The 20,976-nt window shown below is 41.9% G+C and overlaps 1 long non-coding RNA gene across 1 annotated transcript; it reads right to left on the minus strand.

Moving 5' to 3' along the window:
* Positions 1 to 1,546: 1,546 nt before the first annotated feature.
* LOC139077243 (uncharacterized) lies at positions 1,547 to 3,534 on the minus strand. The gene is made up of 3 exons (XR_011529578.1): positions 3,422 to 3,534; positions 2,504 to 2,688; positions 1,547 to 1,680 (listed from the first exon to the last, which is right to left on the minus strand). It is a non-coding gene; the product is annotated as an uncharacterized lncRNA (long non-coding RNA).
* Positions 3,535 to 20,976: the final 17,442 nt, after the last annotated feature.

Genomic DNA, 20,976 nt, shown 5'->3' on the forward strand with positions numbered 1-20,976 from the left:
TTGAGAAACATGTCCCAGAGGAATCAACAAGTGTGTGCTATGAATTATCTTCCAGGAAAATCTTTTGTGACTCATCCGATGTGGAGGCTGAGGGCGAAGAATGAATAAGGATGACGCTGAGGGTTCTGGTCAGAGAGACTGCCTAGGTGGTGACAGCATGCTCCAAAACGGACGAGGGGGCAGGAGGAAGACAAGCTGGCTGGGGAGGGAACAATGCGCTTCATTTGAGACATATTATTGGAGGGGCCCTGGAACCTCAGGAGTGAATAACAGAGAGAAGTCACAATTGGAGACATACATGTTGTTCAAAGCCATGGAAACTGATGAACTCATCCAAGAAAAGTACATAGAGCAAGAAGAGAAAACGCGTCCTCTTTCACAAAATTTAGCAATGTAGGAAGGAGGGGGACAGAGTAGTATCTAGAGATAGGACGGTGGAAGGTGGAAGACTGTTTTAGGTTTAAAGAGACATGGACACTTTTGTTGGTGACGTGGAAGGAGCTAAAGAAGAGGGGCTAAAGAAGAGGGCTATAAACCGTAAGCACAAGGAGGGGGTGAAGGTAGCAGAAGACGCAGAGGAAATGGAGACGCAATGCTCTAGGAGCAGAGGTTTGCCTCAGAGAAGAGGGGCCATGCCATTTCTCTCAGACAAAAGGGAGAGATGATGACACAGGTAATAGCATGGGAAAGCCAGGTTTGAAAGTAGGGCACTGAATGGTTATTCTCATGGTCTCTATGTCCTCTGGAAGGGGGACGTGATAAAATCTGCAAAGAGTGAGGGCAGGGGTGGGTGAGGGTAACAGATCTGAGGGAATTGGAGAGATTTTGGAATAGCAGCCCCAGCATAGGTGAGAGGAAGCCAACTGGGAAGTAGAGATGGGGGTGGTGTCAGCCCAGAAAGAAGGAGCAGCATTTATTAAGTGCCTCCTCTGTGCGGACGGTATTCTAACCGATCTGCAAGAGTTACTGCACCCAGGAAAGGCTGGAGACCTTAATGAGCTTGAAAATGTTGCTAAACTTCTTGGTATTTTATTGCTTCATCACTAATAATCTTTGAGCTCCTTGGGAAAGGACCCTAAGACAATGGTGACAGTGATGATGATGATTGATGGTAACCTGCTTATTTGCCATCACCTTGCTTCTTCCACGTTTGCTGCTGCAAACAAGAACGATGAGTACAGCTGTGACTTGTGCTGTGTGGGAGGGTTGAGCTAATTCTTTCACACCTTCCTGCTATCACATGGCAGCCTTGCTTCCTCCTCTACCCTCCTGCCCCACCCACTTCCCCATCAACCTGAGATGTGATTGTCAAGAGAAAGCCTGAAAGTACCCCAGTGATTATCAGGAGGAAGAGGGGCACTCAGAACCTCCTGGGTTTGGTTTTGTTTTGAACAGTTAATAATAATAGCTAACATTTATCAATCACAAACCCTGGGCCAGGTATTGCTCTACACATCCTGCAGGCATTAACTCACTTATTTCTTATAAGAACCCCATGAGATAAGGCAGCAGAGCTCCCATGAAATAGCCACTGTCATTATTATACCTGTTTTACAGATGAGAAAATGGAGGCACAGAGTTTTGCCCAAGGTTACACAGCACAGGTTGTAAGTAACAGAATTCAAATCCAGGCAGCCTGGCTTCAGCCTCTGCTCTTTATCGATGCACCATACTGCCTTCCTGTAGGAGAGCTAAATGTCAGAAAACCTTAGAATTACTTTTAGAAAAGATCTTAGAAATAATCTATTCCAGTCTCCCACATCAAGCAGGAATGCTTCTGCAGTTAGACAGTTCTGGACTTGACAGACAGCCTGTTTCACTGCTGCATAGCTCGAACTGGAACAAAACCTGCCAAAATCCTGTTACTGGCCTTCCGTCCTTCAGGACGTCCTTTGGGAAGAAAATGTAGCTATGAAGGTAGTGAGCCTCACGACCCTCCTGGGATATGCAAGTCATTGCCCACCCCTGGACAAGCAAGAGAGAGCCATTTCCTAAGCTGAATAGAGAAGAAGAGACCAACATAACTCTAGACTATGGGGCTTTATATGCGGCTTCGCTTCGGCGGGGGAGCGGGAGAGGGGAGCCGTGGCTCTCGGGGGTACTCTGCTTCCCTGAAGCCAACAGCATTTGTCTTAAACCACCCAGAGGGAGAACACTTATGCCTGCCCCTGGGGGTGTTCTGATGCTGAATCAGAAAATGTTTGTAGGTCAACACTTGTTTAGGTTCAGGAAGGGACAGAAAAATAGACTTTACCCTCTAAAGCCCAACTCTTCAGGCGATAATTCATAATTTGCTTCTGAAAATGAAGGGTAACTTCAGAAACAGCGTCCCCATCCCCTCTTAATTAAGCAAAGATCTCTAATCCCTGGTTTTCCTTTGAGCTAGTAGATTGACTCACTGTGCCCTTCAAAGCTTGGCCTTTTGTCAACTTCCTCTAGGCCGCTTCGGAAGCTCAGGGGGTCTGTTCCCATTTCCCTCTCCCACCATATGGGCTGCACTCACCCAAGGAGAGAGAGGGCATTTGGTCAGACAGACAGCGACAGAGTGTCTCGGAAGTGAAGGCGAAGCGGTCAGTCTCCGCTGGCCTGGGGACAGCAGCCTGGGATGACTGTCCAGAGACAAGGGTCCATTCTTTCAGGAGGCCAGGTACAGACATTGTACCCATCAGCATGTCGCCGCTTCGCACTCTGGGGTGTGTGTACATGGAAAAGAGAACAAGCAAACAGAGACAGGACTGAAAACTCAGGAAACCATAAATAAAGAAGAAAGCGTGAGCCAAATCTTTTCACACTAAAGGAAATAAACATATGGAATAAGTTATTGGAACAAGTAGCTAAAGCGAAGGGCATAAATGAATTCACCAGATATCTGCTTTGTTTGCTTGAAGAGGAAAGAACCAAAGAGAAATTGGATAAGAAAGCAGTACCTATTAGATACCAGACACTGTGCTGGGTCCCAAGGATACAAAGATGAATAAAACGTGGTCCCTGCTCTTAAATTTCTCACAGACTAGTGTTTTAATTGCCTAAACTTTTCATGCTTTTAAAGTCTTATTAAAATTTCATCAGAAAAGTGTTTTAGGCAACTCAGGACACGTAGGACTTCAGTAATAAAACTAATTTTCATCTCTTTCAATGATGCATCGTTTCCAAACAAAGACCACTTCCACTCTAGGATGGAACAGACCCAAAAAGCTCATAGTAGTGGGAGTTCTTCAGTTAGTCACACGTGGTGGGACTTAGCTTTTCATACTGTAGTAGAAATGGTCCAGGTTATACAGACAGGAAGAATCCAGACCCAACCATTTACTGGCCACAAAACCTTAGTCGAAGTATAATTTTCAAAATTTAAAATTTTGACTGTTGGGAGACATTTCTTCATGAGTCTCTTGAGTTTCTACACATCTTACAAGGCACTAACCGTCTTGTGTTCCAGATTGTCTTTGCGAGGACGTTTCCATAGGGAACAGCCTTGGAAGACAGGGATGGTGTCTCCCTCTGGAGAAAAGAAAAGGCAGACTTACCGAATATTATGAAAGATTCAGGATCCCTATGTGTAGCATAATGCGTGTCACCCCTGTGGGACTGGGGGCAAGGGTGACTGGCACAAATATACTGATGCATCCTGCTTGCTGAGCCATAATCATAAAGTCCTTTGTTTCTGACCCAGGAATCTTATGTCTTCTGCCAGCATCCATGAATCTGTGATAAGATGGAAGATCTTAGGCTTTTCACAGGTTTTACATTGACTCTCATATATACACAGAGTGAGCACATATCAAAGATTGATTTAACTCATTAACAAAGGAACCAATAAGATGGTAAAGGTGAGAGCATTTCAAAATATACATTAATTTACCCCTTCAGGAAAGAAATACTGCAAAAAGTTAGTTAAATTAGATACAAAATTGGGTAGAATACTACTGGTCAATAAAACCGCAACCTTTGGATTATCTTTTATAACAGAAAAAATTCATTTGCATCTCTGCTGGACAAAAATAAGTTGTAATTTAGCAATTTACAAATTAACAAGTTGGACTTGGGTGATTTCACAAAGTCTAGACCCCCTAATCCTAAGAAATAATCTGTCAATCAAAGTACCTTCCCCTGGAGAATTTTAAATCCCCTTTGAGTGGGCCTGTTAGTGTTTTCTATGATACTGAAAAGACAGGCAGGCACTCATCTTCATCCAATTTTCCGATTATTTTTTCTTGCCACCTTGAACAAGTTCTGTAAGTTCTCTGGAGTTCAGTGTCTTTGCCTATAAAATAGAAATAATAATGCCCACTTTCAGGGCAGTTGTATGGAGTAGAAATAGTAAATACAAAGTGTCTGGCACAGAGTAGGTATTAAATTAAAAGTAGTTACTAGGGGGGCTGGCCCCGTGGTCGAGTGGTTAAGTTCGTGCGCTCCGCTGCAGGCGACCCAGTGTTTCGTTGGTTCGAATCCTGGGCGCGGACGTGGCACTGCTCATCAAACCACGCTGAGGCAGCGTCCCACATACCACAACTAAAAGCACCCACAACGAAGAATATACAACTATGTACCGGAGGGGCTTTGGGGAGAAAAAGGAAAAAATAAAATCTTTTAAAAAAAAAAAAAAGTAGTTACTAGGGATATAATCATACACAATGGATTTCCCTAAATCTTTCTTCCCCAGCAAACAATTTCTTACTTACGCTCTGAGATTAAAAAGAATGTGTGTGTTTCAAAACTTTGGAAAGCTGGTTGGGAGTAGAGGGGTGGTGCAGAGTGGCAAATTCATTCATAGAAAGACAGAGTCCAGCCTGAAAAGGCAGGCTGTACCCACTCATGGCTCAGAGCACTGTTTTAAAGGGTTCAGAAGTATTTGATCCCTAGATAATTTGAGCAAGAAGGCCACAGGCCTGATTCCCAGCATATTATGGGGTAACCTGTCCCTTTTGCAGTGTGGAGAGAGTTGGCGCAGGAGGAAAAAGAGCGAAGTGTACTATCCGTGGAAATCCTGCCCCATAGCTTGGTTAATAGGAACTTGTCCAAACTCAGTCAAATAAGAAAACCTGAACTAGCCATTCTGGATACTAAAAGAGTAGCATTCTGTCTGTCCTTCTTTTAATGCCCTGCCACTGAGGGGCACAGCAGTCACAGGTGAGCTCTGAAAACAATAGTCTTTGACCCCCAGGTTTACCTTCTCCACCTCCTCTACCCAACAGCCTGCCATGATCCAGACCTTCACCCACGTGGTAGCACAACGAGACTTTATAACTCTGTCGGTTCTCAGCGGAAAGTCCCCACCCACACTGGGAAAGCCAGCCCCTGGGAGCAACCTGGTATTATTCCTTGCCTGATGAGAAATGTTTGTTTTTCCATTACAGTAACACGCATAGTTGCCACGGGTGCTAATGGGACTTCCCTACAGATGTATAAAAGAGAATAGCACCTTGAATTTAGACAGAGCCTTCTACTGAACTCAGAGGTTATCTCATTAATTGCCTTTACATCCCTATGAAGTGACTAGGGGCAAAGTATTATGACGTCTAGAATCCAGATAAAAGCATTGAAAAAACGTGTCATTATGTTTGACATAAAATAGGCATTTTACAGAGAGAAGTGAGAAATCCCCTGCCCTCCAAGAATTTAGAGCTGTAGTTTGCAATATGTTAGTCACTGGCCACATGTGGCTATTGAGCACTCAAAATGGGCTAGTCCAAATGAGATGTGCTATAAGCATAAAATACACATCAGATTTTGAAGACTTAGGACAAAAAAGTAAAATATTTCATTAATAACTTTTATGTTCATTACATGTTGAAATGTAATGCTATTTTTGATAAATTGGTTTAAATAAAATAGACTATTAAAACTAACTTCATTCCTTTCTTTTTACTTTGTTATGCAGCTGTTAAAAAATGGCCTACTTGTAGCTTGCGTTATATTTCTATCAGTAGAGCTGACTTAGAGCTCAGTGGATGCTTTCTTGACCTTTGCAAATAGTCTCTGATTACACAGAACAAATATATAACCAAGGCCCTGAGTTCTAGTCCTGCCTCTACCACTAACCAACTAGCAAGCTATGTGACCTTGGTTAAATCGCCTTCCTCATTTCTATGAGCTTTGATTTCCTTCTTCATAAAATTAAATTTTGGGATGATTGATTCCAAGGGCCCCTTTCCAGGTCTGATCACTAATAACTTTAAAATAACTCTACCTTCTCACTTCTAGACCCTGACCAAGTTCCAGGCGAGTCCTCAAATATTCATTTCTAGAACAAGATGAAGAGGTCTGCTCTTGTTTAGAGGTCTGCGTCTGTTCTGTTCTGAGTAAAGTCCAGATGAAATGGCTGCTGGACATTCTGGAGGGATGTTAGAGTAACGTTCAGGGATGCAAATACACCTGATAAATGCAAGAAAGTTTGGTTACATGACCTTCTATGGTTCAATGATCGGGCTTCAGTATCAATCAGGACAGATTGGGTTATGCTGCATAACAAACAATGCCAAAATCTTTATGGATGCTTCAAAGAAAGATATATTCCTTGGTCATGTTATGTGTCTATTTCTGGTCATCAGGAGGGCTCTTTTTATTGTAATCACTCAGGAACTCAGGCTAATGGAGAAGTCACCAGCTCAAATATTGCCATTTCCTATTCTGGAGGAAAAGCAAACACTAGCCGGTCTCACATAGACAATTATATGGTCCAGCTCGGAAGTGACTAAGGTCACTTTCATTCCATTTCATTGGCCAGAATTAGTCACATGACCCCACCCAACCACAAGAGGGCCAGGAAGAGCAATCCTACTATACGCCCAGAAGTTGAAGAGCTGCAAATGTATGATGCACAGACCGACCTGTGACCACCACTGGTCCCAAGACTGATCAGAAACTTATCAGATCTTTGTAAGTATGACCCTGGATGGTATGTGGCCCCCAGGCCCATACAGATTAGAAGGAACCCCTTAAACCACAATCAGATACTTGAGCAGTATCAGTCCAGGCTCTAGGCCAGAGGGAGATGGGGAGCTGGAATATAAAGCAAATACCTAGTCATCTTATTTCATCTTTTTCCAACAAAAAATGATTTCCCGCTAATCAGCATTCAGTTTTTCATTTACTGGACATTTATGCTTTTTAAGGGCATTTGGGAAAGAGAGCAAGCAATTTGTCTCTATGCTTCCCATTTGTGCCAAGTTAATTCCTATCGTATAAAATCACCCTCCAAAAACTAAAAACTGTGGTTTCACTGGTTCCTTTCCCAGGGATCAACAGCCTCACTGATCTATATTTAGGCAACCTTAAGCAAATATCAGCACCATCACAAACAACCAGGGAGCCTTTCCAGGGTTGTGCTGATCAGCCAGGGTTATGCTGATCAGCCAGCACATGTTCAGGGGCGGCACCGAGCTGCTTCGTTAGGTGTCCTCTCTGAGAAAGGCTCCATTCCAACCAAATCACTGTCCTCTGGACAAACACACACCTGGGGCCTGCCCCGAGGGGCACAGACCTCTCCAGTGGCCTCCACTAGGACTGGCACAGCGCTGGAGATTCTAGGCTGGACACTGGGCTTTTTCATTGAGCTAATTTATGCCATACAGACCCTTCTGTACACTCCAGGCACATACACAAACAAATGCAGCAAGATTACCAACTTAAAATGCTGAATGGCTCAACACAGCGCGTAATATTAGATAGTTATCTCTATAAAGCAGTCTATTTTAGCCAAGGGACCACCAATGGTGAGTAACCTTAATGTATTCTGAGCCTGATGCCATTTGGGGTGCCTCCTCTTGCCTCCTCGGGCAGACAGTGTTTTAGTTCAAACAGAACCCAATGTGTATCCTGAGTCCTGAGTCACTGCAGTGACCTTTCTGGGGCTGCTGCTCCCCAGTGACCAGTTCCCATGTCCAGACTGTGCTTCCCAGAATCATTTCCTCAGCCCATTTGGGGGTGACCCACTTTGCTGGTTAAGCAGCAGCTGCAGAGCAATCCTGTGGCTGTTCATATGGCTTATGGAAAGTGTCGAGTCAAAGGCACTTTTAAAAAACAAACACGCTTCGCCCCCAGAAAAACTCAGGCTATTATGATGCACAATTTTGTATTCCCTCCATACCCCAAACAAATTAAGTTGAGGCAAAAAAAATTTTAACTAAAAATAGAATAGGAGCTAACATTTCTGAGCCCTTAACCCAGGCTGGGCACCTTGCTAAGTGCTTTAAATGCATTCACTCATTTAATCCTCTCGACAACTCTATGAGGGAATTACCATTATGATCTCATTTTACATGTGAAGAGATTGATATGTTGGCAATCAAGTAATTTGTCTAAAATCATACAGCTACAAAGTATGGGAATCAGGATTCAGGGTCAGGGTTCAAACACAGGCCTCAACCCTGGTGTATCAGTCAGGGTTCTGCAGAGAAACAGAGCCAATGAGATGATGGCTAGATAGATAGATAGGTAGATAGATAGATAGGTATAGATGATAGATAAAGATGAGATAGAGAGATAAAGAGATTTATTTTAAGGTATTGTGGGGACTGACAACCCTGAAATCAGTAGGGCAGGCTAGCACACTGCAAACTCGGGCAGAAGTTGATGCTACAACCTTAAGGCAGAATTTCTTCCTCCTTGGGTAACCTCAGTTTTCGCCCTTAAGGCCTTCAAACAATTAGAAGAGACCCACCGCCATTACCAAGGGTAATCTCCTTTACTTAGCAACAGCTGAGTATAAATGTTAACCGCCCCCCCATCTACAAAACACCTTCACAGCAACACCTAGACTAGTGTTTGATTACATAACTGGGTACTATGGCCTAGCCAAGTTGACACATACAACTAACCAGGACACCTGGTCATTTGGTTAATAAGCTGCCTTCTTAACCCATGAACTATGCTGCCTAGCCATGGTACTGCTCTTCAAGCTAGTGAAATTTACTGTCGTTTCTGCACCTGGAAAAATTGCAAAAGATTGGTCACTTCACACAAGTTGGATATTTTAATCAATCTTCTATCACTGGCAAACTGCCTCTAAATTTTTAAAACCCAGTGCACATATCACCTCCTTCTTTACTAGCCCCAGCAATAAGACAAGCTCACAAAGAGAATTCAGAAATTGAATTAAGGAAGGATGCTCTTCCTTAAGCCATGCCAGCGCTCTACTAATACTCCTATCGAAGCATTGCAATTATCCGCCTCCCAAACCAGAGGAAGGTGCCTCAAGGAGAAGGACTCTAACGAGTCTTGTGTCTCTCCACGATCCAGCAAATGTCTTGAAGTAGCAGGTGATGGATAAATGTGTGCCAAATCACTGAAAGAATGAATAAAAACTTAAAATGTAGCCGAGTTTCTGGCACAAAGTAAATTACAGAATCTCCAAATCAGGGATTTTTAGCCTTAGGTCCCTCCCTCTAATCCAGCTGGACCCCTGGATTGGTTTCAGGGCGTCTCTATGAAACCCCAAAATTTATACGCACAATTTTGTGAGCATGTGCATATGTGAATTGTTATTTAGAGAAGATTCAGAACTTTCAAATTTCATACCTTCTGGAACAGTCCTACTTTGCTCTCATTGTAGTTCAATAAATTTTTTTAAATTCTTTTTAGTATCTCCTTTCGCTCTCAAAAAGGATTCTGGTTTGTACAAGATTGAAAACCATAGCATAACGCTTTACCCACTTGTCTACCTTCACAGCCAGGTGAATTCAAGACTTCTGATGCAAACAAGAAAAGCTTTCCTAGCCTGTTCCTGCATTGTCTTGTGCAGTCAACATGTCTGCTTCGCACGGACGCTGGTGCAAATTAGGTCAAAGTGACAGCTGGGTAGTAGGAGCCTCGCTTAGTTTCTCACCCAAATCTTCAGACCCCAGGCTCTGGCTGCACCTTTGACACTTGGGGGCCGTTGGTCATAAATGAAACCAAATCAGCAAAAGAACCCACAACATTCCTGGAAACAACTGAAAATACATGTCCTGCTGACAGGGCATCAGTAAAAACCAATGCAGTAGCACATTCTTTTAAGGGAGATGACCTCAGGCTTTTCTTGATGGAAACTTACCTTGATAGATAATGACGAGAATGCAATTTGCTGACTAGGAGAGGAAGGACCAGCATGGACTACTGTGCTTGTTTCTCCCGTGAGAGAAGGGTATTGGCTGTTACAACTGACCTGGAAATTGTTCAGTGGTCAACCCCTCAATAAAGATTGATGTATTGGAGAAATTACTATAATGAGGTACCATAATCATATTTTCTAAATCAAAAACTGGGAGTCATGTGCTAAGAAGCCTTCATGGGAGAAAGTTGGGACCATCTCAGATCATCAAGAACCTAGAATTTCCAAGGGTGACATAAAAAATCAAACAAGTAATAATTCATTCATTCATTCGTATCATGTGAAAGGCACTAAAAAGAAAGTATAACAAGCAAAAATTAAGTTAAAATATAGTCCCTACCACTCGATACTGCTGGTGAACTGGCTGAGGAAGATGAGGCACAGAGAGAGACAATAAAACAGATAAATAGCCAAGATGAGGAGTACCACGAGGATAAGCTCTAAAGATCAAACTAGAGGAAGATCAATGGATATTGAAATATTCGGGAAAGAGGATATGGAATCGGGACAATCTTTAGAAATGAGCAGAATTTGCACAGGCAAAGAGAAAACGAAAAGACACACCAAGCAGAGGGTGCTGTGGCACTCCCACCTTGGCCTGCTTCATATACAACAGCCCTTCACATCATCCAGCAGCTAAGGGTGCTATGGGTGCACCCAAGAGCCAGAGAAATGAGGAGAAGAGAGAAACATTTGCCCATTGTCAGCACAAGCTGAAACAACCCAATCTCACTCTGCCTGAGGCAGGGAAATTGCGCTCATCGTCTATCTATGTTTCCCAAGGCTCTGAGTAGTTTGTCCATCAAGATCCTAAACTCCTCCAACAGGTCTCGGGGCATGTGATTCATGTCACTTCTGATTCACCCGAGGATGATGTCTATCGTTTCCATTTCTCCTGTGGTATTTGACCCCATAACAACACACTTGAAAAGCCCTCTTCTTCAGAGCCTAGAAGAGAGTGATGCATTCCACCATTGAAGGTTCAAGTGCAGAATACATGTCTTTGTTGATTGCTGTGATCTGTCATTTCAGGCAAGAAGCTACTTCAAGGCTTATCGCTCAGTGGTTTAGTGTTTTGTTTTACCCTTCTGCATGTTAAAGACTTTACATTTTTTTACAACATAAAGGCACAATGCCAAAAAATCATATTTCAGTAGCTCATATCCACACTAAAAGAATCTGGTCCATTTTACTGGTTTCTTGATCTCATCCTTCCAGAAATTTTTAGATCAAGGCTGTTGACCCTAAAGATAATGATTTATTAGAGGATCTTGAAACTTTCTTATCTGATAGTTTTCCAAAGTGTTACTGCTGTCATACCCTAGAGAGTGGCACTGGTGATCAAAAGTATTCTTTATAAGGAAAACATTGAGGAGATCGGTTTTGTGATATAAAGCAAAGAAATCCAACTTCAAGGATTGAAATAATAAGGCAACAAATTTCCGTGAGAAGGTCAGTGGTAGCTTTTGAAGAGTGTTGGAAATCACATGAGATTCTGGAAGATCAGATCAAAATATAGTTTGGGTTTTTTACAAAAGATGACATTCTTCAAATTTTAGATCAGTGAATCTGACACCTTTCACTGGCAAAATTCTAGTAAACATGGCGGGGTTGGGGGGTAGGAACATGTGAACACAGGAGAAAGAAGATAAGATCACACCAAATCAGTAAGGGTTCACCAAGAAGACCCAAGAGAGTTCATTTCCTTTTCAAGTAAGATTATCAGCTTAAAGGATATTTTCAACAGCAATACCTCGACTTTTTTAAAGTTTTGGATAAAATCTCTTTTACCCCTGTGGTGTTGATGGAGAAATGTAAGCTGTAGGATAATATAGTTCTAGGTGAATCAAACTTAGTCAAACAACTTAACACAAGAATACTCACTTCCTGTGGGTGGACTGTCTTTGGATGTGCATGAGGCTGTGGCTGCTGCCCAGTGTCAGTTTCTCCTGGGCTCAATGTTACTGTCCAAGAGGAGGCTTCTTGGCTCAACTCTTGTCCAGGTTGTCTCTGCTCTGCCATTCACAGATGCTATCACGTCAGGAGACAAACTTGACATAACAATGCCTCCATTACCCTGAGCCTTAGGACCTAAGGTGTTAATAACTATGACCTTGTAGTGAGTCAGAGCATATTAAATTGGCAACATGAAATGACAATAAATATAAAAGTATATTCATTTTAACAATATATTAAATTGACAACGTGAAATGCTGATTAATATAAAAGTATTTTCATCTTAACACTATTAATAATATTGCTATTATTAAAAATAATAATAACAATATTAATAATAACAATACATAATTATTGTATGTTATACTTTTCAGAGATGCCAGTAGCTTTTTCTTCATATAGCTGTCATTCTTGAGAAGCCTGGTACACACAAGTTACTCAGTGACCAGTGATTGAATGAACAGACAAATGGTGTGTTGTTTGTACTGCTATAGTTCTTTCCCTGAATTGATTTTTCCAGATATCTGAATTAAGAGGCCTCTTACCCTAAAATAGACCCAAGAAGAGCTTCCATATAAGGATTTTTGAGGGTTTGAACTCCAATTACATTTAGCTTCAATGGAGATCGTGTGTTGAAACTCTAAGAGATGCTCTGCGAAATCCCTACCAGTACATACTGTGAACTCAATAGCTCCCCAGTCACTTGGCTGGTGTGACGTTAAAAGGGAACATTTTTATGAACTTATGAAGTGCTATATTACCAATTCAAGGCAATAAGGGAGTTTACAAGGGCAGTCAGGATTTGAACAAAGAATAAATATGAAGAGAATCATTGCGATTGTCAAAGCTGTCAATGGATGGTAGGTATAAAATGGATTGGAGGTGATAGCTCAACATGGGACATCGAAGATCAAATGACCTAGCATAATGTAGATGTCAAGATTGCAAAAACGACCAACGAGCATGACAGAAAATAATTGGTACTTATTTGCATATAATTTCTATATGTTTTATAAGTTAATTGAGGTCAAAATGAACACAAATTCCCTTCGGCCTGTGTATTTTCATTATTTTCGTCTTATGCACCCCTGGTTCCTTTCAGCCTCTGTTGAAGGAGGTGAGGCTAACCCATTCAGAAAAACAAAATCTCTCCGTGGCCCTGCATAAGCCAGTAGCTCTCTCAGTTTTCACCTTGCAGCATTGCTAAGTGTCTTGCTCCAACATCTCTGGCCTCACCTTCATCTCTTCATCATCATCTTGACACTGAAGTGTTACGCAGAGCATTAACACGCATGACCTCCTTTACTGCTCAGAACAATTCTCATTTTGCAGATGATGCATTTGGAATACAGAGAGGCTTAATAACTAGGCCAAGTCACCCAGTTGGTGACAGAAATTCAAATCCAACCTTCTGATTCCAAAGTCAATGCTGTTGACTACCCCCCATGCTCTGTCGTCCCCTTCCTCCGCAAATCAGAAAATCTGAAGCCCACACTATTGGGTGACAGGGATCTGGACGCCCGCTCCCTCTGAGCACCCCATCTGACCGTGAAGGCTCCCGGGAGACGCTGGAGACACCGAAGGCCAACTCATTCACGCTCAGCCCATTCTCTGCCACCAACACCAAGAGACTACTTGGGGCCTGGAAGCTTGAGTCTCCGGCTCCCCTGATTTCCCTGAATCTATGTAACTTCCAAAGTGAGGAGCAGTGCTCCAGGCCTCCCAGCCTTGACTGACATATTTCTTCCACAACTTATGAACCCCTAAGTGAAGACACCTGAAAGTCAGTCCCATTCTGATGCTGAGATGGAAGGGAACCCTAACTAGGTCTGCACTCTCCTCTCTCCTTGATCATGAAACAGTAATGATATTTATCACTTTCCAGGCCAGAAAACTTTTGACTGGAAAATAATTGGAAAGTACTTTTCTTATCAGAAAAAAAAAAAAGGCAAGGTAAAGAACAATGATATAATAGATTCCTATTATGTAAAGAGGAGATAAAAATCTATTCTACCTATGTGTATAAATTAACTAACAAGATGAATGACCATGGTGGAGAGACAGGGTGGGGCAAGATGGGGAATGGGCAGATGAGGAATGGATTAAGAGAGAGACTTTTTTTACCATATAACTTTTTGAGTATTTTTTTGACTCACATGAATGTACTATCTATTAAAAAATGAAACACATTGATTTTTAAATTAAAGTATTACTGTTAGAAGTGCTAATATTGATTGCCTCTGGACAGAGAAACCAAAAGACAGGAAGATGGTATATTAGTTTCCTAGAGCTGCCAAGACAGAGTGCCACAAACCGGACGGCTGAAAACAGAAATGCGTTCTCTTGCAGTTCTGGAGGCTAGAAGTCCAAAGCCAAGATGCCAGCGGGCCGTTCTCCGCCTAAAATTCTGGCTTGATCCTCCCTTGCCTCTTCGTAACTTCTCTCCAATACTTGGCTTTCCTTGGTTTGCAGCTACATCAGTCCAGTCTCTATCTTTGTCGTCCCGTGGCCTCCCCCCTCTCTGTATCTGTATCCAAATTCCCCTCCTCCTGTAAGGACATCAGTCATATTGCATTAAGGACCCACCCTAATATTGCATTAAGTATGACCTCAACTTAACTAACCACATCTGCAATGACCCTATTTCCAAATAAGGTCACCTTCTGAGATACTGGCGTAGGGCTTCAACATATCTTTTTGGGGGACATCATACAACCCATAACAGACAAGAAGGGGAGAAATTTTCATAGTGTCTCCTTCCATACTATTTTATTTTTTCATGCCATGTGCAAAGAGAAATGCATAACATTTAAAAATTTAGAAGACTACCATCACAAACAAACTAGCACACTGTTGGAAAAGGAGCACTCTCCATTCGGGCTGGATTCTGAACCCTCGCTGTATGAGAGTTCTGATGCATTTGTGCTTGCTTTGGGCTTGGTTTGTTTGGGGGGGGGGGGTGGTTCCAGCATGTTAAAAGAAAAGTAAAAACATCCTAGGGAAGTGTATGCATGTTTACACAGCCCTCAGAAGCCCTGATCTTTTTATTACCTTGGTGCAGTCGTAGCGGGCCCCTACTGGCCCAGAGTCACTTTAGTATAACAGGCCCAAAGCATCCTTCATTTTTGGTTTACATTCCTCTCCTGTAAATACCGGAAGAGGCAAATATGTATCACCCAGGATCCCCCTCCCCAGCATTTACTAATTACCCAATAAAATTGAAGGGCTTCATCATTAATTCAGATGACACTCATTCACCTACAAAGCCAAAGGAAATTTCAGCGACGAAAAGGCCATGGGCCACGCAGCAGCTGATATTTCAACTGCAATGTCCTGGAGGAGTTCGTTTGTCAAAATGAAAAAGCAGTTAAATTGTTTGCTGGCAACAATTCAGAGTGGTAGGCAGTTTCAGGGAGAAGGGAAGGCTAACTGTGAGTACTCTGTTCACAGAAAACCCAACACGGAAACTTAGCACAGGGCTGGCCCCATGGCCGAGTGGTTAAGTTTGCACACTCCACTTCCACAGCCCAGGGTTTCGCCGGTTCGAATCCTGGGCGCAGACATGGCACTGCTCATCAGGCCATGCTGAGGCAGCGTCCCACATGCCACAACTGGAAGGACCCACAACTAAAAGTACACAACTGTGTACTGGGGGGCTTTGGGGAGAAAAAGGAAAATAAAATCTTTAAAAAAATAAAAGAAACAGCACAGTCTTCACTTACAACAGAAGTCAACACAGGGGTTTCTTGAAAAATGTCTCCTATTAAGTTGAAAACTCAGAGCCAATTTTCACAGACAAAGAAATCCAATTTAGTCATATTTTCAGGAATACATCATCTCACGAAGTATACCCATTTCCAAATCACGTGTGATTATTGCCCTTTGTTTAACGCTGTTCACACCAAAAGATCTAAACCTTCATAAACATTTATCTTATTAATCTAACATTTTTTTTGTTACTAATATCTGCAAAGCTCTTTGCCAACCACTATAAAGAATACAGATACAAATAAAGCATAGGCCCTGCCCTCAATATGCCTATCATCTAGTGAAAGAAATAGACATAAGCAACTACGCAAACACAAAGCAGAGCAAGAGCATCGCTCATGCTTGTGAACAGGGCCTCATCGCATCTGATGCAGGCACAGCAGTACGTTGATTAACTTTCTTAGAAATCTTGAGGACGATCTATAAATAATGATTATCATAGGTTCACAGCAAGGGGATTTAAATAAAATTAAATAAGGTTACAAGAATCACGCTATAAGAAATCAGGAGAAGAGACAATTGCTCTGACTAGGGAGATCAGAGATGCTTTACGAGATGAATCTGTAGGCTACGATTTAAAGGATAAGAAGGTTTTTTTCATTTTCTGAGTGGGAGGGGTGGCATTCTAGGCTGAGCAAAGGCCAGGAGGAGTCCTGTGAGTTCCTAATACATTCGAGGCAAGACAAGAGGACTGGAGCAGCCAAGGCAAGGGCGTTTAGGAGCGTTTAACGAACAAGGCTGGAAAAGCATTTTGGGGCTGGATCAAGGAAGACCTTACCTGCCAGGCTAAGGGTTTTTGAAGTTAATCTTTAACAAAGGGGACTGTTGCAGTTTTTTTGGAGAGGAGATTTATATAATTAGACCTACATGAAGGAATATAACTCTAGGCTACAAGAAAATACGCAGCATTAATCCGGGGTGGCAGACGAATGAGGTGAAGAAAAACTGTCCATGAGGATGTCAGAGGGGAAGTCTTGGTGTTAGCTCATTCCCAGGCTGACTATAAAGACACCTTATATTTGCAAAGCACTCTGCACTTTTACAGTATCCATTATTCTTTCTAATCCACCCAACATTCCTGTAAGATGTTATTATTACGCCCATTTTACAGATGAGAAAATAAAAGCTCATTCATATTAAGTGGTTTGCCCACAGACAAGAACCGTCTGTTCCTCTGCCTCCGAATCCACTCCTCTTTGCTTTAAACCACAGTCAACTCCAAATACATCCATCTTTATTCTACAGTAAGGGTTATTGACTCAAAGTTACCTAGTGTTGTAGATAAAAAGACAAAAATATTTGGGAGTTTAAAAACTAGTTTTCCTTAAACAAAATGGCCTTTCTGGTCATCCTTCTGTGTGAACACACACACACCCAAAAAACTTTAACATCAAGATTTAGAGTGAAGCAAATGTTAGCAGTCAACTTTTAAACTTTTGAAAGTGGTGTCATTAAAGGAATAACAGCCACAATAACAAGGCTACAATAAAACAGTCAATACGAATATGGCGTGAATGAGAAGAATTGTTTGTTACAGTCCCTTAGGAATGTGGGCCAACCTTCTCATGCCTCCCCTTCAGCCTTGTCTGAAGCATTAACAAATGGCTTTTGTCTCCCTGTCTGTGTGACTATGGTATGAGACTGGACAAGCGGCTACTTCACACAAGAAGGGTTTATATATAAAGGTTTATATCTACAGGAGCCCCTTCTGACCCAGATGGATTGAAATGCTGTTTGAGAAGCACTGTGGGGTCCCCCCTCCCTGCTTGGCCCTGTTTTGGGAAGTTACTAACTCCAGCTGCCTTGTTCTGTCCTTTGTTGGCAATGAGTCCTAAGCCAGGCTTTCTGCTAGCACCCCCTAATGTGTTCATTGACTCCCTAGGACTACCCAGGGCGTCTTTATGGGTGGTAGGGCTTTTTATTTTGTAAACTTTGGTGGAAAGGGGAACAGGAAGTTCTATTATTCTTTTAAATGAGGCAATTTCAGGTAAGCTATGTTTGTGACCATTTTCATCCCCCTTTGCCCCTCCGGCCACCTTTCTTCCTCTCCTTTCACTCAACTTGCTCAGTAATTATCATTTCTGCTTTCTTATTGTTGGAGTCCAACTATTAGTACATTTTCCAAATTGTCTTATGTTCTACTACTTAAATGTCTTTATATAGTGAAAAATTCCTTCTAAAGCTTTCTCCAAAAACTCAGATATTGGGCTCAGCGATTTCTTAGTTTAAGCTTTGGGCAAGATACAGAAGTGGTAATTATAGTGAGTCCAAAGTATAAAAACTACAACCAGAAGAATAAATTAATTGCAACCTTGTGAAGCGATTTTATTACTTTCTCTGTGTATTAAAATTTTATCTCTTACTCTCTGCATGAATGGAAGGAAACATATTTGCAAAGTCAACAATCATCTATCTGTAATTAATAATATGGAATATCATCTGTCCAAAACCTCTCTCTTCTAGAGGTGTCAACATTTTACCCAGCAGCTTCATCTTGCAGCAGGGAAACTGAGGCCAAAAGTTGACGTTCCATGCTTCTCAGATTTAACTAATTTCTGATGGAACTAAAGAAATATCTGAGAATTCGCTTTCCTGTTTTGTGAGACTTTGAGGGAGATCTCTCTCTATCAAGCCATTAATTAGGAGAGTTTTTATCAGTAAAATAATGACAAATTTTGGATAAATCCACACTGCTTTTAAACTAACTGAACAAGGCAGCCGCAATAACCATCCTGGTAGTCTTAGCTAGACAGCCCACAGTAGTGAGGCAAATCCTTACCTAGCCCAGTGGTTATCAGTCTTTTTCTCATTAACATACCTTTGAAGGAGAAAAAAATAAGTGTAATTGAAAGTCCAGGTAACAAAAGAAATTAAATACAAAGGAATAAGATTTTGTCAAGTAGGGTTGAGCTTGGAGGTCCACAAACCATTGTAATGTCTAAGATTTTTTAGTCCCCTAAGAACCATTTTTGCCCATTTGAGGGCAATATCACCCCAATTGAGAATGCATGTTTTCCCCTATTTCAATATATCAAAATGATTAACTGATCCAGCCCCATTTTACGTATAAATCTCTATTAGGACTTACCTCACTGTTCTGTAATTTTACTTTTACTCATCTGCCTCCCCAGCAGCCTGGAAGCTTCTCAATGGAATTTCTGAATTCCCAGCAAAGAGCCCAAAACTGTTGAATAAAGGAATGAACATATGAATGAACGAAATATAAAGCTTGACTACTACCACAATTAGGAAGCCAATATGTCCTTAACACTCTGCCTTTTTAGTCCCTGACTAACTGACCTGAGTTTCAAACATTAAAGGCATCTCCAGGTGTTGCCCCAGACAAGCACCCAGTGTGAAAAGGCTGGAAAGGTCTTCAAACATCCACGAGGTCTTGCCCACTTTTTGAAGGATGACAGGTGCAGGAGGCAGTGACAGAGACTTGATGCTTGTTTGATGTCTTTGTGACCATCTCTCTACCAGACACAATAAGGTATGGGAAGTAGTAATTATGTTGTCTCAAAGCACCATTGCAAATTTACTCACAAAAATGAACACTTAACCTTTCTCACTGTTGTGCCTGGACTGGCTGCTAAGAGTGATGGCCGACAGCAGGGCTAATGGCCCAGGCAAGGCAGAACAGAGCACCCTGCAATTAGGAGGGAGGAACTCCCTAAGGACAACTGTGCAGGGTGGGCAGGGGGCCTCAGACACCCACTCCTGCCAGCCCCTGAGATCCCACAGGATGCAGGGAAACTCATCAGGAAGAGCCCACTCATCTCCAAGGGTGTTTCCTCCACTCACCGTCTCTCTACCTGGTTCTCACCAGATCCATCACCACCTGCATCCCAAAACAATCGCTCAGCTAAAGTCCAGTCCATTCCAGTGATTGCTGCTGCGGAGTAGGACATTGGAGGTACTGGGAATTATGGATAAGAAACAGCATATAAAAGAACAAAAACTACTGTGTATTCACAAGCATTTTAACATTTACCAAGTGTTTTCATAAATGGATCAAATTTTCCCCTCACCACACAGTGTACAATACAGACTAGACAGGCTTTAGCTGCATTTTATAGAGAAGGAAGCTGGGGGCAAATGGCTTGCCCTTGATCACAGTGGCTGAAAGCCCATTGGCAGTATGCTCTCCATTCTAGCACCCCAGGTTCCAGATCAGGCACAGCCAGGTACTCACCAGTGGGCTAAGAAACAAGACTCACCCTCTCTCAGCCGTGGTTCCCTCATTTGAAAAATAAAGATACCAACAAAAGCACCTATCTCAAAGGGCTGTTGAGAGTTTAAATGAGATAAAGGCTGCCAGGCACTGAGCACAGGAACTGGCAAAAGGTAAGAGATAAAATAACAATAGTTATTAGTATTAGTACTCACATTTAGACAACATGAAATGAGTGCAAATGTGTGCAAAGCCAATATGACTTGAGCTCAGCAGTTCAAAGGGAATAGGAAAATATTCAAATTGTCCTAGGTATTTACAAAAAGAAAAATCTATTTTCTCCTTCAGAAATAAAGCCATAAGACAAAATGATCCCATTAAAGAAATATAAAATATCTTCTTTCAAAACATGCTCTTTAAAGTAAAGTAGAGTAAGATGTGGTATAGATACATATGCAATGGAATATTATTCAGCCTTAAAAATGAAGAAAATCTTGCCCTTTGCAACAACATGGATGACCCTGGAGGACATTATGCTCAGAGAAATAAGCCAGACACAGAAAGACAAACACTGCATGTGCTCACTTATATGTGGAATCTAAAATAGTCAAACTCATAGAGGCAGAAACTAGAATGGTGATTGCCAGGGGCAGAGGGGAGCGGGAAAAGATGAGATATTAGTCAAACAGCACACAGTTTCACTTATGCCAGATGAATGAATTCTGGAGATCTAGTGTACAGCACGGTGACTACGATTAACAATATTGTCTTGTACACTTGAAATTTGCAAAAAAAAAGGGATAACTACGTGAGGTGATGAACACGTTAACTAGCTTGAATGTGGTGATTATTTCACAATGTATACATATATCAAAACGTCAATTTGTACATCTTAAATGTATACAATTCCTATTTGTCAGTTACATATTGATAAAGCTGGAAGAAACAAGTGCACGTTCTTTATATAATCACTTTCACCAGTAGACCTCAC

Source organism: Equus przewalskii, chromosome 19 (assembly GCF_037783145.1).
Source record: "Equus przewalskii isolate Varuska chromosome 19, EquPr2, whole genome shotgun sequence".
NCBI classification, from domain to species: Eukaryota; Metazoa; Chordata; class Mammalia; order Perissodactyla; family Equidae; genus Equus; species Equus przewalskii.